Source organism: Cnephaeus nilssonii, assembly GCF_951640355.1.
Source record: "Cnephaeus nilssonii genome assembly, chromosome: 16".
Taxonomy (NCBI): domain Eukaryota; kingdom Metazoa; phylum Chordata; class Mammalia; order Chiroptera; family Vespertilionidae; genus Cnephaeus; species Cnephaeus nilssonii.
The window spans coordinates 39,664,583-39,677,971 of NC_137087.1; the positions used below are offsets into that span (position 1 = coordinate 39,664,583).

A 13,389-nucleotide genomic window follows, 5' to 3' on the forward strand; every position below is an offset into this window, starting at 1 on the left:
GAACATAAACCACAAAGATCTATGTGGAGAGAGAGAGAGTGAACTTGGGGGAGGTCATTTTGCATTGAGTACTCTGTAGCTGCTGAAAAGTGAAAAGGAATTGGAGAGGAACGGGCCCTCTCCCATGTTCTTTTAAAAAGCAAATAAAAGATTTGACTTGGGAATAAACTTTCTCTGTATTTTTTTTACTCCTCTATCCCTGGCCTGGCCCATGGAAAGTTCTCAGTCAAGACTTGTTGAATTAATTTCTTAAATATCCCTTAACTGTTGGAGTTATATCTTCAATAAATGATGGTACCCAGCTGTAGGCCTGTATACAAAGCAGTCACAGTATTATGGGGTTAGGAGCACCGTCTTTTGACACCATGAGTCTTGTATGGTGGGGTGTTATTGAGGAGCAGGGGAACATGTTCTAACCCAACCCCAACTTCACAGTGAAATGACCATACCCTGGTGTGCAATGCTATTTCAGGACCAAGGACAGCATCTGTTGAGCACTCCCCCTCATGTTATAGTGCTGCTACTCCCATATTTGTGTGTGAGTTCAACATCCTGGGCCCCTTGTCTTTCCATTCCACCTGCTCTGCAACCCTCCCCACTGGAATCAATCCAATTACTGCCTCCTCCATTTTTAGACATGGACTGCCAAGTACTGCTAGGGAGAAATGACAAAACATAGCCCTCACATGACAGACACACAAATTCTCTATCTCTAATCTCAGCCTCTCCAAGAAGTCTTAAAATGTTCCTTGTGATCACTTTCTACCCTAGGTGCCACAATGGCTCTTTCACACCTGAGCCACTCTGGCTTTACACCTTTGTCTACCCTTTCAGTCACAGTATGTAACTCTGCCTTCTATTTCCACAAGAAGGTGAGAATTCCTTTAACTTCCTTTTTTATGCTCATTTTTTTCTGCTCTCAATAGAAAGGGTGTCCTTTGGCCTTCTCAAAACAAATTCCTCTGCCTTTGCTTCTGATTTCCCTCCCCATTCCTCCAGGTCTTCCTTGTTCCATCAGCTCTCCTCCCCACTCTGCATCTCTACTGGTTCTTGCCCAACATACTGATCAGTGTTTGGACAACTGTGAGATTCCGTCATAGTCACATGGAGTCCTTATTTACAGATATAGATAGGCCTATTCCAAGCCTACTGAATCAGTCTTCAGTGGTGGGGCCCTTGAATCTATATTTGTAACAAGTATTCCTGGGATGGAAAACACTGTTAAAAGCACTGCCTTTATTCTTGTTGCCCCAAACTAGCCTCCACCCAGGAGCCAGGAAGTGCAAATTTGCTCACATCATTTCCTATTAAAAGTCCCGCGGGAGTTTTTTAAGTCAGATTCATGGCAGGATGCTCTTGGCATACTCAAAATGAGTAATTTGAAGAGAGTTTAATGAAGATGATATTTACAAAGGCGTGGTGAGGAGTAGAGCACAAATTAGGGCTAGTACAGTAGCCCAGGGCTAGCAACAGGGCCCTGAAAGGGTAAGAGGAGGGAGAGGGCTGCCTGACCTGAGTTGTAATTAGTGGAAAGATGTATCCAACCTGCAGCAGTGACAGAAAAGGATAAAGGAAATGAAATATTATTGGACAGCTTCACAAGGGAGTTTTACCTAACATTCAAAGAAGAACTAACACTAACACCTATCCTGTTCAAATTATTCCAAGAAATCCAAGAGGAAGGAACACTTCAAAGCTCTTTTTATGAGGCCAGCATTATACTAATTCCAAAACCAGATAAAGACACTACAAAGAAAGAGAATTACAGGCTAATATCCCTGATGAACATAGATGCTAAAATCCTCAACAAAATATTAGCAGGTAGGATCCAACAATATATTAAATCCCATGACCAAGTGGGATTTATTTCAGAAAAGCAAGGCTGGTACAATGTTTGCAAATCAATAAACGTGATATATCACATAAACAACCTGAAAGACAAAAATAATGTGATTATATCAATAGACGCAGAAAAAGCATTTGACAAAATCCAACACCCATTTTTATAAAAACTCTCAGCAAAGTGGGAATAGAGGGATCATACCTCAACATAATAAAGGCCATGTATGACAAACCTACAGCCAGCATTATACTCAATGGGCAAAAACTAAAACCATTTCCTCTAAGAACAGGAAATAAGACAAGGATGTCCACTTTCAACACTCTTATTCATCATAGTTCTAGAAGTGCTAGCCAAATCAATCAGACAAGAAGAAAACATAAAAGGCATCCAAATCGAAAAGGATGAAGAAAAATCTCATTATTTGCAGGTGACATGATATTGTAGGAAACCCTACAGACTCCTCCGAAAAAAACTACTAGATTTAATAAAGTAATTTGGCAATGTAGCAGGATACAAAATTAATACCCAGAAATCCTTGGCATTTTTATACACCAATAATGAGTTATCAGAAAGAGAAACTTAAAAAAATTCCATTTACCATTGCAACAAAAAGATTAAGATACTTAGGAATAAACTTAACCAAGGAGGTAAAAGACTTTTACTCTGAAAACTACAAGACATTGAGAAAAGAGATAAAGGAAGATCTAAACAAATAGAATATACCATATTCATGAATTGGTAGAATTAACATCATTAAAATGTTCATACTACCCAAAGCAATCTATAGATTCAGTGTAATCTCTATTAAAATACCAACAGTATATTTCACAAATCTAGAACAAATACTCCAAAAATTTATATAGTGGTACATTTACACTACGGAATATTATGCAGCAGTAAAGAAGAAGGATCTCTTATTCTTTTGAAACAGCATGGAGGGACCCAGAGAGTATTATGCTAAGCAAAATAAGCCAGGCAGAGAAAGATAAGTATCACATGATCTTACTCATATGTGGAATCTAATGAACAAAATAAACTAATGAACAAAATAGATCCAGAGATATGGAAGCATGGGGCAGACTGTTGAATCTCAGAGTTAACCAAAGAACTTGTATGCATATATGCATAATCCATGGACACAGACAGTAGTGTGGTGCAGGGCAGCAAGAGGAGTTTGGACTAAAGGGGTCAATGGGGAAAGTAAGGGGACATCTATAATACTTTCAACAATAAAGATAAACAAAACAAAAGCTTAGAAACTATCCAGAATATCTCTATTTTTTTACAGCAAAATTTCCATTTATTTCTTTATGTTCCAACAAATAAACCATTTTTCCTTCAAGCATTAACAGTGACACTTGTGTTGTTTTTTTCTATTACATTTAATTCCTAGAATTGCAGTAAGAGTTTTCTGTTTGTATTTTCTTATGTGATGATGAGGGCTCAGTGAATGTCACCTGATGTCAATAGGTGTCCCTCCTCTTGGGGCTCTTCCCAGAAGGTACCATTCTCCACACAGAAGCAACGATGAGCGACATGGGGGCTTACTAAGGAGAGGGTTGACTTCATCTTTCTCTCAGCAACAACTTGGACTTCTCCTCTGGCATCACCAATGGCAAAGTCTCCTCTGCCGGGTGGTTCCAGTTCTATTTTCCTGTCCCTCTGCCCCACCTCCCGCCCCAGGGAACACCCAGCTCCCTGGCACTTGTCTTATTCTTCCCTATCCAGCTTTCCACCCCAAGCTTTGGACATTTCTTGGAGTGAAAAATAGGCATACACACACCCAGAAAGCAGCTCATCACAGTTTATTTTTAAATGAACACTCTGGCAAATACATTTTGCCCATGTCATGACTTGGATTTTTATAGACTAGCTTAGGATATTAATCAATATTTATATACCTTTTCTATGGGTAACCATGTTCTAAATTCCAAATAACTAACTTAAAAACTTGTAACTGATATTTCTAAAGTCATATGGAACTCAGTGAGGACTAAAATAGTCAGGAATGCTTCATAGAAAGAGGGTCTTGAGTTAGACCTTGAGGGACATGTAGAAGGAGTTCAGAGAGGGAGGTATTACAGATGGGGGAATGAAGACACAGAAGCAGAATTGAATGGGACAGTGAAGAGAGGAGGAAGCATGTTGGGAGGGCTTTTACTACTCAATAAATAGACACCAATTAAATGATTTGATTTGTTCCCCCTTCCCTCAGCTTTAATTTTTAAGTCAGGGATGGCAGGGCTGGGCACATATGCTTCCATTTACCTACTGCACCCATGGCAGACCTCACTGATAATCATCATGACACTTACTTTTGGTGAGCCCAAGCATGGCCTAAAACTTCTTCATAATGAAACATTCCAAGCACTTCTAAAATTTGATTAGAACCCAACTGGCGTGGCTCAGTGGTTGAGCATAGATCTATGAACTAGGGGGTCATGGTTCGATTCCTGGTCAGGGCACATGCCCAGGTTGTGGGCTCCGTCCCCAGTTGGGGGCATGCAGGAGGCAGCCAGTCAATTATTCTCTCTCATCATTGATGTTTCTATCTCTCTCTCCCTCTCCTTTCTTCTCTGAGATCAATTTAAAAAGTATATATTAAAAAAATAAATAAAACTTTATTAGAGCCCTGACTGGTTTGGCTCAGTGGATAGAGCGTCAGCCTGCAGACTGAAGAGTCCCAGGTTTGATTCCGGTCAAGGGCATGTACCTTGGTTGCGGGCACATCCCCAGTAGGGGGTGTTGCAGGAGGCAACTGATCGATGTTTCTCTCTCATTGATGTTTCTCTTTATCCCTCTCCCTTCCTCTCTGTAAAAAATCAATTAAAAAAAAGTTTATTAGAGCTGGCATGCAATATGAAATTCATTTGCTATTTGTTTCTTGGGTTTAATCAACCTGGTGATTTTTATCTCTAAATATAAATGTGTTACAGTTAACTTTATTAAGAGAGAAGTGTACATACCCATTTATAACAGCATTAATATGATTATCTATATATATATATAATCGGCTAAGTGACCGTCCTGCTGACAGGCCAGTAGGTATGATGCATACTGACCACTAGGGGGCAGATGCTCAATGCAGGAGCTGCCAAGGGACAGCAGCTTTGCAGAGTGTCCTCTCGCACTCCGGGACTCTGGGGGATGTTGCACTGTGGTTTTATCCTGATCCCCACAGGCCAGGTCGAGGGACCTGCCTGCCAAAGGGACCCTGCTCACTCTGCAGACGCCCTTTGAGCCCCGGCACTGCCCCAGGTGCAGCTGGCCAGGGAGGGACCGAGGGAGGTTGGCTCAGGGGGTGTCCGGCCCATCTCGCCCAGTCCCACCCAGCTGGCCACCTTCTAATTAATTTCCTTTCAATGTGCATGAATCCATGCAGCGGGCCTCTAGTTTAAATATAATATGACTAGAAGCCTGTTGCACGAAGTTTTGTGCAATAGACCTTCCTTCACCTGGCTGCCGGCACCAGTTTTCTGCCAGCAGCAGTTTTCCTCTGGCCACCCGCCGATCGGAGCACCTCCCTATCGGCCAGAGAAAACTGGTGCTGGCAGCCATGCAATCGAGTTCTGCCACCGGCGCCTTCCACCGGCTCCATCGGTCCTCCCGCAGTGCCGGCCATTGGGGCCTGCGGGAGGAACGGGGGGGGGGGGGGGGGGGGCGGGGACTCACGAGTCCCACTCATCCTGTCAGCCCAATTGGCCACCCCAAGTCCCGCCCCCAGCCTGCCACCGGCCCAATCGTGGGCATAGCGGAGTGATGGCTATTTGCATACTTCCCTTTTATTAGGTAGGATGTCTTCTTGCAGGATATGAATGTCATAGTGATACACCAAAGCTCTTTCAAGTGATGCTTAAATCCAACAGGCCAGTTACTGATATGAATAGCTTTTATTTCCTCAGACTTAATTTTGCATCAATTCATTCTCTAGACCTAGACATTAATATATTTTAAGGAATAATTTTTATAATACCAAGTAGAAAAGTTATATCAGTAAGTTCTGCTCCTCTCTTATCAAATAGACAATTTATGCCTGGACAACACAGGTCTACACATTAGGTTCTCCATAAAAATAGTAGGATTTCAAGTGCCTGGGCCACTGAATTCCCTTCATTGCCTCCTTTTTTCCCTTTCTCCTCATGGCATTCAGTTCTTATCTTCCTGTGAGATCTTTGCTGAATCTCCATGTCTAACATCAGGATTCGTCTCTCTCTCTTCTCAGTTCCATAACACTTTGTTTTTGCACCTTTAGCAGAAGGGCTAGTTAGCCAGGAGCATGCCCTCCTCTCCAGCTGAACTTGGAGCTTATGAGGGCAGCTGTGTTCCTTAACCTTCATCACCCAACACAACGTAGGCACCAGATGCATCCTTTATTTTTTTACAGCAAGAAAAATACTAAGCTAGCAGAATTTTCATTTTGTTTGAAGGTATTAATGTTCGTGATGAGAAAGCAAAATGGGTGTACAATTAGGTGACAAATCCATAAGTGTGCATTTGGGTAGTCATTCATCTTAGAAGACTGAATGCCTTTTCTACTGACTGAATTGCCGGCATTCTCTTTTTTATAATAAAAGTGCCATGATGTGAAGGCACTGGTATTGGTGGCTGTCTCAAGCTGAGCCTATCTTTGTTTGAGCAGAAGAGAATGTATTTGGATCATATGACTGGAAGTATGCATGTAATGAGACAAATATGCCAGCATTTCTGTTATGACAACAGATGGTATCTTCTTCCTGAGTAAAATGGGAAAAGCCGGGATTTGAGGGAGGCCTGCACCATGACCTGGGTGAGGGAGTAGCCTTCAGAATGGGTGTTGATGTCCAAAGTTCCCTTCCTCTGAGCATCATCCTTTGCCTCTGATTTCCATATGGGAAATGGGTGGAAGGCAGTGGATTTATTGTATAACAAAACTAGCTAGGACACATTTCCTGTGAGGCAACTACTGTGCTGAATACACAAACTCATCTCATACTACCAGCCCTATAAAGTGTTTTCATTAGGATCGACACTTTTCACTTTTCGGGAGAGGCAACAGCAGCTTAGAAAGGTTAAGTGACTTGTTCAAGGTCAACTGCTCACAAATGGAAATGTCTGTGACTTGAATCCAGGTCTTTCTGACCCTAGAGACTGTTTTTGTTTTTTGGGTTTTTTTTAACCTCCATACTAAGCTGCTTCTGTGGGAACTCGGGAGGGCTTCATACTAGTAAAAGAGCTAAATAAAAAGCAGGGGTCAGGGATACCCTTATTAGAGAGAGTGCTTAGTAGGAAGTTAATGAAAAGAATATTTTGTACCTTCTTGAGCGCTCTCTCAGCCCAGAGTGAAGACAGATATGATATAAACTGTGGTTAATTGGATCGATAACTCAATTTCTTGAATCCAGTTAACCTTATATTATGGTCAGGTGATTCCTGAGACTTTGGTCCAGAGCAGCAGGAATTCAGAGAACAAGGGTCTTGATTAGCGGGTCAATGTGAGTTGGGTGTTTGAGGGCTGTGCTGCCTTTTCTGAAATCTGCATTGTTGTCTTTTTTCCTACCAGTAGGTGGAAATAGAACTGAATCTTTCAGCACTTGTCCTTTCAGCTGAGTCCTGGCAGGATTCCTTTAATTTCTGCCTCAAAAGAACAAAAAAAATAAAAAAAGCCCTCAGGAGAAGTTCGGAGTGTGCAGTTAGAGGATTGCTATTCTGCGGAATAGTTTTAGGCTGATGGTTAGGTAATGTTATTAGCCTCTTACAAGGCCAGGTGCTGGCAACACAAGTCTCCTGTGTGTCCGATGGACACCCAGCTCGGGTGGGGGTTTTCTCCTGTCCTGACCACACCTCCTTTTCCAAGACTTTTATTCCCGGTTTCAAACCTTTGTACTTACCATCAAATTATGTATCATGATTTTATTTTTCAGAAAATACATTTCTGAAATAAAAATTTACCAATGGGAAACAATGCATCAGTGGGTAAATTAGTTAAATAACACTGGAATTATGACATGTGTTATTCTGTATCTTGCTTTTTTTCAGTTATCAATGGTTTAGGGCTGCCCATGGATGCGATTAGCTCTAGAACAATTCCCAACTCAGGGCAGTTTTGCCCCCAGCTGACAGTTGGCAATGACTGGAAGCATTTCTAATTGTCACAACTAGGGGAGAGGGTGGATGCTACTGGCATCTAGTGGGTAGAGGACAGGGATGCTGCTAAACATCCTATAATGCACAGGAAAGCCCCACTACAAAGAGTTCTCTGGCCCATAATGTCAGCGGTTCCCTTGTTGAGAAACCCTTCTCTAGAGAATGTCATCTTTGTAGTGTGTGTATAGTATGCTACCCTGTGGATTTGACATTTTGTATTAATCCATCTGCCTACTAGCAGTCATTTAAGGCTATTTCAAACTCTTGGCTATTGAAAGCAATATTGCAACAAACATTGTTTACAGTATTGTGCACTGAGAGATTTTATTTCTGCAAGATAAAGACACAAAAGTAAAATGTCTGAGTATAGGGACTTTAGTTTACAAAGGTAAAGACTCTAAACACTGAAAGTCTTTTCTTAAGTTCACAGTGAACTCATTTGGTGGCAAACCCTGACTTGAACTGGTACGAGGCTAGTTACAGTCTTTATTTATTCCATTTAATGTGAATATCTAGATGTTTTGTGATTATAGAATGCTGCCTCAGTCTCTGATATAGATGTTACAAATTGTATGGTATAACTTCAATGAGTTTTTTAATCTGAAAAAATGTCAAAGCCCTTTTAACTTTTTAAATAAATGTAGTCATGTACAGCATTGAGTCCATATAATCCTAATGTGTTGGAATGAACAGGTAGTGGTGACTTGGATGATTTTTGTTTTCATCCTCTAAAAACCCTCCTTTTAAAGGTGATTTTGGTCCCATAAAAAAAAAAAAGAAAGAAAGAATAAAAGAAAAAAGAATGCTATCAGGTCATAACTGTTGCCAGTGCCCTGTGGTTTTCTGTGCAAATTAGCCCATCAGAAAACATCAACATGACTTTGAGAAGCATCTTTGCCTTGCTATTTATAAATATCATTTAAAATGTTAGCAATTGCTACAACAGTTGAGTACTTACTGTACTTCATGCTTAGCAAGCATCACCAAGTCTGACTTTTACAGCAACACCTCAGGAGGTGGGCCTTTTAGCTTCATTTATACTTAAGCGAATGGGCTTTGGCAAGGTGATGACTTGGACAAAGTAACATATGTGGGAAGAGGTAGAACCCAAGCCTGTAGTGGTATGTGCTGCATCCCTCCCCAGTGTTCTTTCAATTCAATTTTCCTCATGTGGATAAAGTTTTAATATTTCTACATTGGTGGCCATTAAAACTTTTTTGAGGAAAAAAAAATTAGTCCCAAGTTGCTTTTTGTCTCAAGGGGCTACACTTGGACTTGAGGGCAAATAGGCGAATGTCACTCCAGTCAAGTGGATATTTTCATCACAACGTTAAGAAAAAGTCATTGGAGCAAATCTGAGGTCACATGCTCTCCCATCAAAGAACTCAAGCGTTGTTTGAAAGGAGAAAATGTTAATGTCCTCCCTGGAGCCTGGACTTCATATGATATTAGGGAAAAGCTTTCAGTTATATTTATTTCTCTTGGTTTATTCCCAAGAAGATGTCAGTTTCCATTATGAAAATTGCAGGTGTAAAAAATATTATCTTTTGCTCTCTATAGCAGAGCCAATCCAAGAAACCTCAGAAGAAATTCCTGCCCAAGCCAACTGGAATTTCTGATTCCTGAAATTTTTCAGTGTGACCAGCTTAGACTGAGGTAGCATCCAAGAAGGATGCTCCTAGGTTGTTTTGGTTTTTTTTTAGCTGCCACAGCATGAGCCACTTTGCTGCCTCCTGGCTCTATGAGTTTCTGGGGGGGAAAAATCAATATGCAAGGAACTTTCCCATTCCTCCTCAGCAGATTCCTATTCCTCAATGTTCCTTTCCTACGTGTCTTCTATAGCTCAGCCTACTAATTTTCTTTATTGTATTTATTTATTTATTTACAGGAATCTTTCTTTTAAATTTAATTTTTTATTTTTTGATTTTTGTTGTTAATCCTCACCTGAGGATATTTTTCCATTGGTTTTTAGGGAGAGTGGAAGAGAGAGGGCAAGACAGAGGGAAACATCGATGTAAGAGAAGTACATCAATTGGTTGCCTCCTGCACAAGCCCTGACCAGGGCCCAGACTAGGGAGGAGACTGCAACCAAGGTACATGCCCTTGACCAGAATCGGACCTGAGACTCTTTGGTCCACAGGCTGACACTCTATCCACAGAGCCAAACAGACTAGGGCTTAAAATTTATTTTTAATTTTTCAATTATAGTTGATATTCAGTATTATTACATACTAGAGGCCCGGTGCATGAAATTTGTGCACGGGGGGAGGGTGTCCCTCAGCCCAGCCTGCACCATCTCCAATCTGGGACCCCTTGAGGGATGTCCAGCCGCCCGTTTAGGCCCGATCCCACTGGGCATAGTGCTTATATATGCACTGGGATCGGGCCTAAGCGGGCAGCTGGACATCCCTCTCACAATCCAGGACTGCTGGCTCCCAACTGCTCGCCTGCCTGCCTGCCTGCCTGCCTGATTGCCCCTAACCGCTTCTGCCTGCCAGCCTCATCACCCCCTAACCACTCCCCTGCCAACCTGATTGACGCCTAACTGATCCCCAGCCGGCTCGATTGCCCCTAACTGCCCTACCCTGCTGGCCCCCTGCAGGCCTGGTCCCCCACAACTGCTCTCCCCTGCAGGCCTGGTCCCCCCCCCCCCAACTGCCCTCCCCTGCTGGCCTGGTCTCCCCCAACTACCCTCCTCTGCTGGCCTGGTCTTCCCCAACAGCCCTCCCCTGCTGTTCTGATCCCCCCCCCAACAGTCCTCCCCTGTAGGCCTGGTCCCCCCCAACTGCCCTCCCCTGCTGGCCTGGTCCCCCCCAACTGCCCTCCCCTGTAGGCCTGGGTCCCCCCCAACTGTCCTCCCCTGCAGGCCCAGTCCCCCCCAACTGCCCTCCCCTGTAGGCCTGGGTCCCCCCCAACTGTCCTCCCCTGCAGGCCCGGTCCCCCCCAACTGCCCTCCCCTGTGGCCTGGTCTGCCCCAACTGCCCTCCTCTGCTGGCCTGGTCACCCCTAATTGCTCACCACAACTGCCCTCCCCTGCAGGCCATCTTGTGTCAGCCATCTTGTATCCACATGGGGGCAGCCATCTTTGACCACACGGGGGCAGCCATCCTGTGTCTTGGAGTGATGGTCAATTTGCATATTACTCTTTTATTAGATAGGACTAGAGGCCCGGTGCATGAAATTCATGCATAGGGGGTGGAGGGGCCCTCAGCCTGGCTTGCACCCTCTCGCAATCTGGGACATCCCTCTCGCTGGTTCCTAACTGTTCACCTGCCTGCCTGTCTGATCGCTCCTAACTACTCTACCTGCCTGCCTGATGCCCCTAACCACTCTGCCTGCCTAACTGATGCCCCTAACCACTCTGCCTGCTTGCCTGATGCCCCTAACTATTTGCCTGCCTGCCTAATCACCCCTAACTGCTTGCCTGCCTGCCTGATCGCCCCATCCTCTCTGCCTGCCTGCCTGATTGCCCCTAACCCCTCTGCCTGCCTGCCTGATTGCCCCTAACTACTCACCTGCCTGCCTGATCACCCCTAACCACTCTACCTGCTTGCCTGACCACCCCTAACTGCTTGCCTGCCTGTCTGATCGCCCCTAACCGCCCCGCTGCAGCTTCATCTGGAAGAATGTCTAGAATGATGTCCAGAAGGTCGTTCAGCTGTCTGGTCTAATTTAGCATATTATGCTTTTATTATTATAGATTAGTTTTAGGTGTACTAATAGTGGTTAGACAATGATATAATTTACTTAGTCATCCCCCTGATGGTTCAAGTACCTACCTGGAACTACACATAGTTATTGCAATTTTATTGACTATATTCCCTATGCATAGTTTACCCCATGACCATTTTGTAACTACCAATTTTTAATTCTTAGTCCCTTCACCTTTTTCACCCCGCTCTCAACCCACCTCTCATTCAAGTAACCCTCAATTTGTTCTCTGTATCTATGAGTCTGTTTCTGTTGTTTGTTCATTTATTTTGTTCTTTAGCTTCCACATATAAGTGAAATCATATGGCATTTGTCTTTTTCTGTCTGACTTACTTCACTTACCATAATATCCTCTAGATCCATCCATGTTGTTGCAAATGGTAAGAGTTCATTTTTTAAGGCCAAGTAATACTAGTATTCCATACACACACACACACACACACACGTACATACATACCACCGCTTCTTTATCCACTCATCTATTGATGAGCATTTGGGTTGCTTCCATATCTTGGCTATTGTAAATAATGCTGCAGTGGACATAGCAGAGCATATATCTTTTTTAATTAGTGTTTTGGATTTCTTCAGATATATACCCAAAAGTAGAATTACTGGGTCATAGGATAGTTTATTTTTAATTTTTTGAAGAACTTCCATACTGTTTTCCATAGTGGCTACATCAATTTGCAATTCTACCAACAGTGCACTAGGGTCCCCCTTTCCTCCACATCCTTGCCAACACTTGTTTGTTGATTTATTGATGATAACAATTCAGACAGATGTGAAATGATAGCTCATTGTGGTTTTAATTTACATTTCTCTGATTAGTGACATTGAGCATCTTTTTTTTTTATGTCTTTGGCCATCTATCTGTATGTCCTCTTTGGAGAGTTTCTATACAAGCACTATGCCCATTTTTTAATTAGATTTTTTGTTTGTTTTGGGGGGTGTTGAGTTGTATAAGTTCTTTATAATTTTTGAATATTAACAACTTATTGGCTATATCATTGGCAAATATGTTCTCCCATTCTGTAGGCTGTCTTTTTGTTTTGTTGATTGTTTCCTTTGCTGTGCAAACAATTTTGGTTTGATGTAATCCCATTTGTTTGTTTTTCTTTTGTTTCCCTTGCCCAAGGATATATATCAGAAAAAAAAAATTACTAAGAGCAATGTCAGGGAGTTTACTACCTATGTTTTCTTCTAGGAGTTTTATGGTTTTGGGTCTTACATTAAGTCTTTAATCCATTTGAGTTTATTGTTATATATGGTGTAAGAAGGTTGTCTAGTTTCATTTTCTTTTCTTTTCTTTTTTGCATGTATCTGTTCAATTTTCCCATCACATTTATTGAATAGATAGGCATGGGTTTATTTCTGGCCTGTCTATTCTGCTCCATTGATCTATGTATCTGTTTTTATGCCAGTTGTGATTACTATGCTGTTGTGATTACTATGGCCTTGTAATATAGTTTGATATCAGCTAGCATGATATCTCCAACTTTGTTCTTTTCTCTGAAGATTGCTGTGCCTACTTGGGTAAAATATAAATGTTAGGATTATTTGTTCTAGTTCTGTGAAAAATGCCATTGGTATTTTGACAGGACTTGTGTTGAACCTATAGATTACTTTGGGTAGTATGGACATTTTAAAAATGTTAATTCTTCCTATCTATGAGCATGGTATATGCTTTCACTTATTTATATCTTCTTTAGTTT

General features: G+C 42.2%; 2 protein-coding genes across 5 annotated transcripts in view; one reads left to right on the forward strand and one right to left on the reverse strand.

Annotated features, from left to right (window-relative positions):
- Positions 1–13,389, reverse strand: part of LOC307112730 (protein FRA10AC1) — a 509,765-nt gene that overhangs the window by 366,917 nt on the left and 129,459 nt on the right. The window lies entirely within an intron of this gene.
- Positions 1–13,389, forward strand: part of PLCE1 (phospholipase C epsilon 1) — a 362,610-nt gene that overhangs the window by 136,779 nt on the left and 212,442 nt on the right. The gene's annotated exons all lie outside the window — the stretch shown is intronic.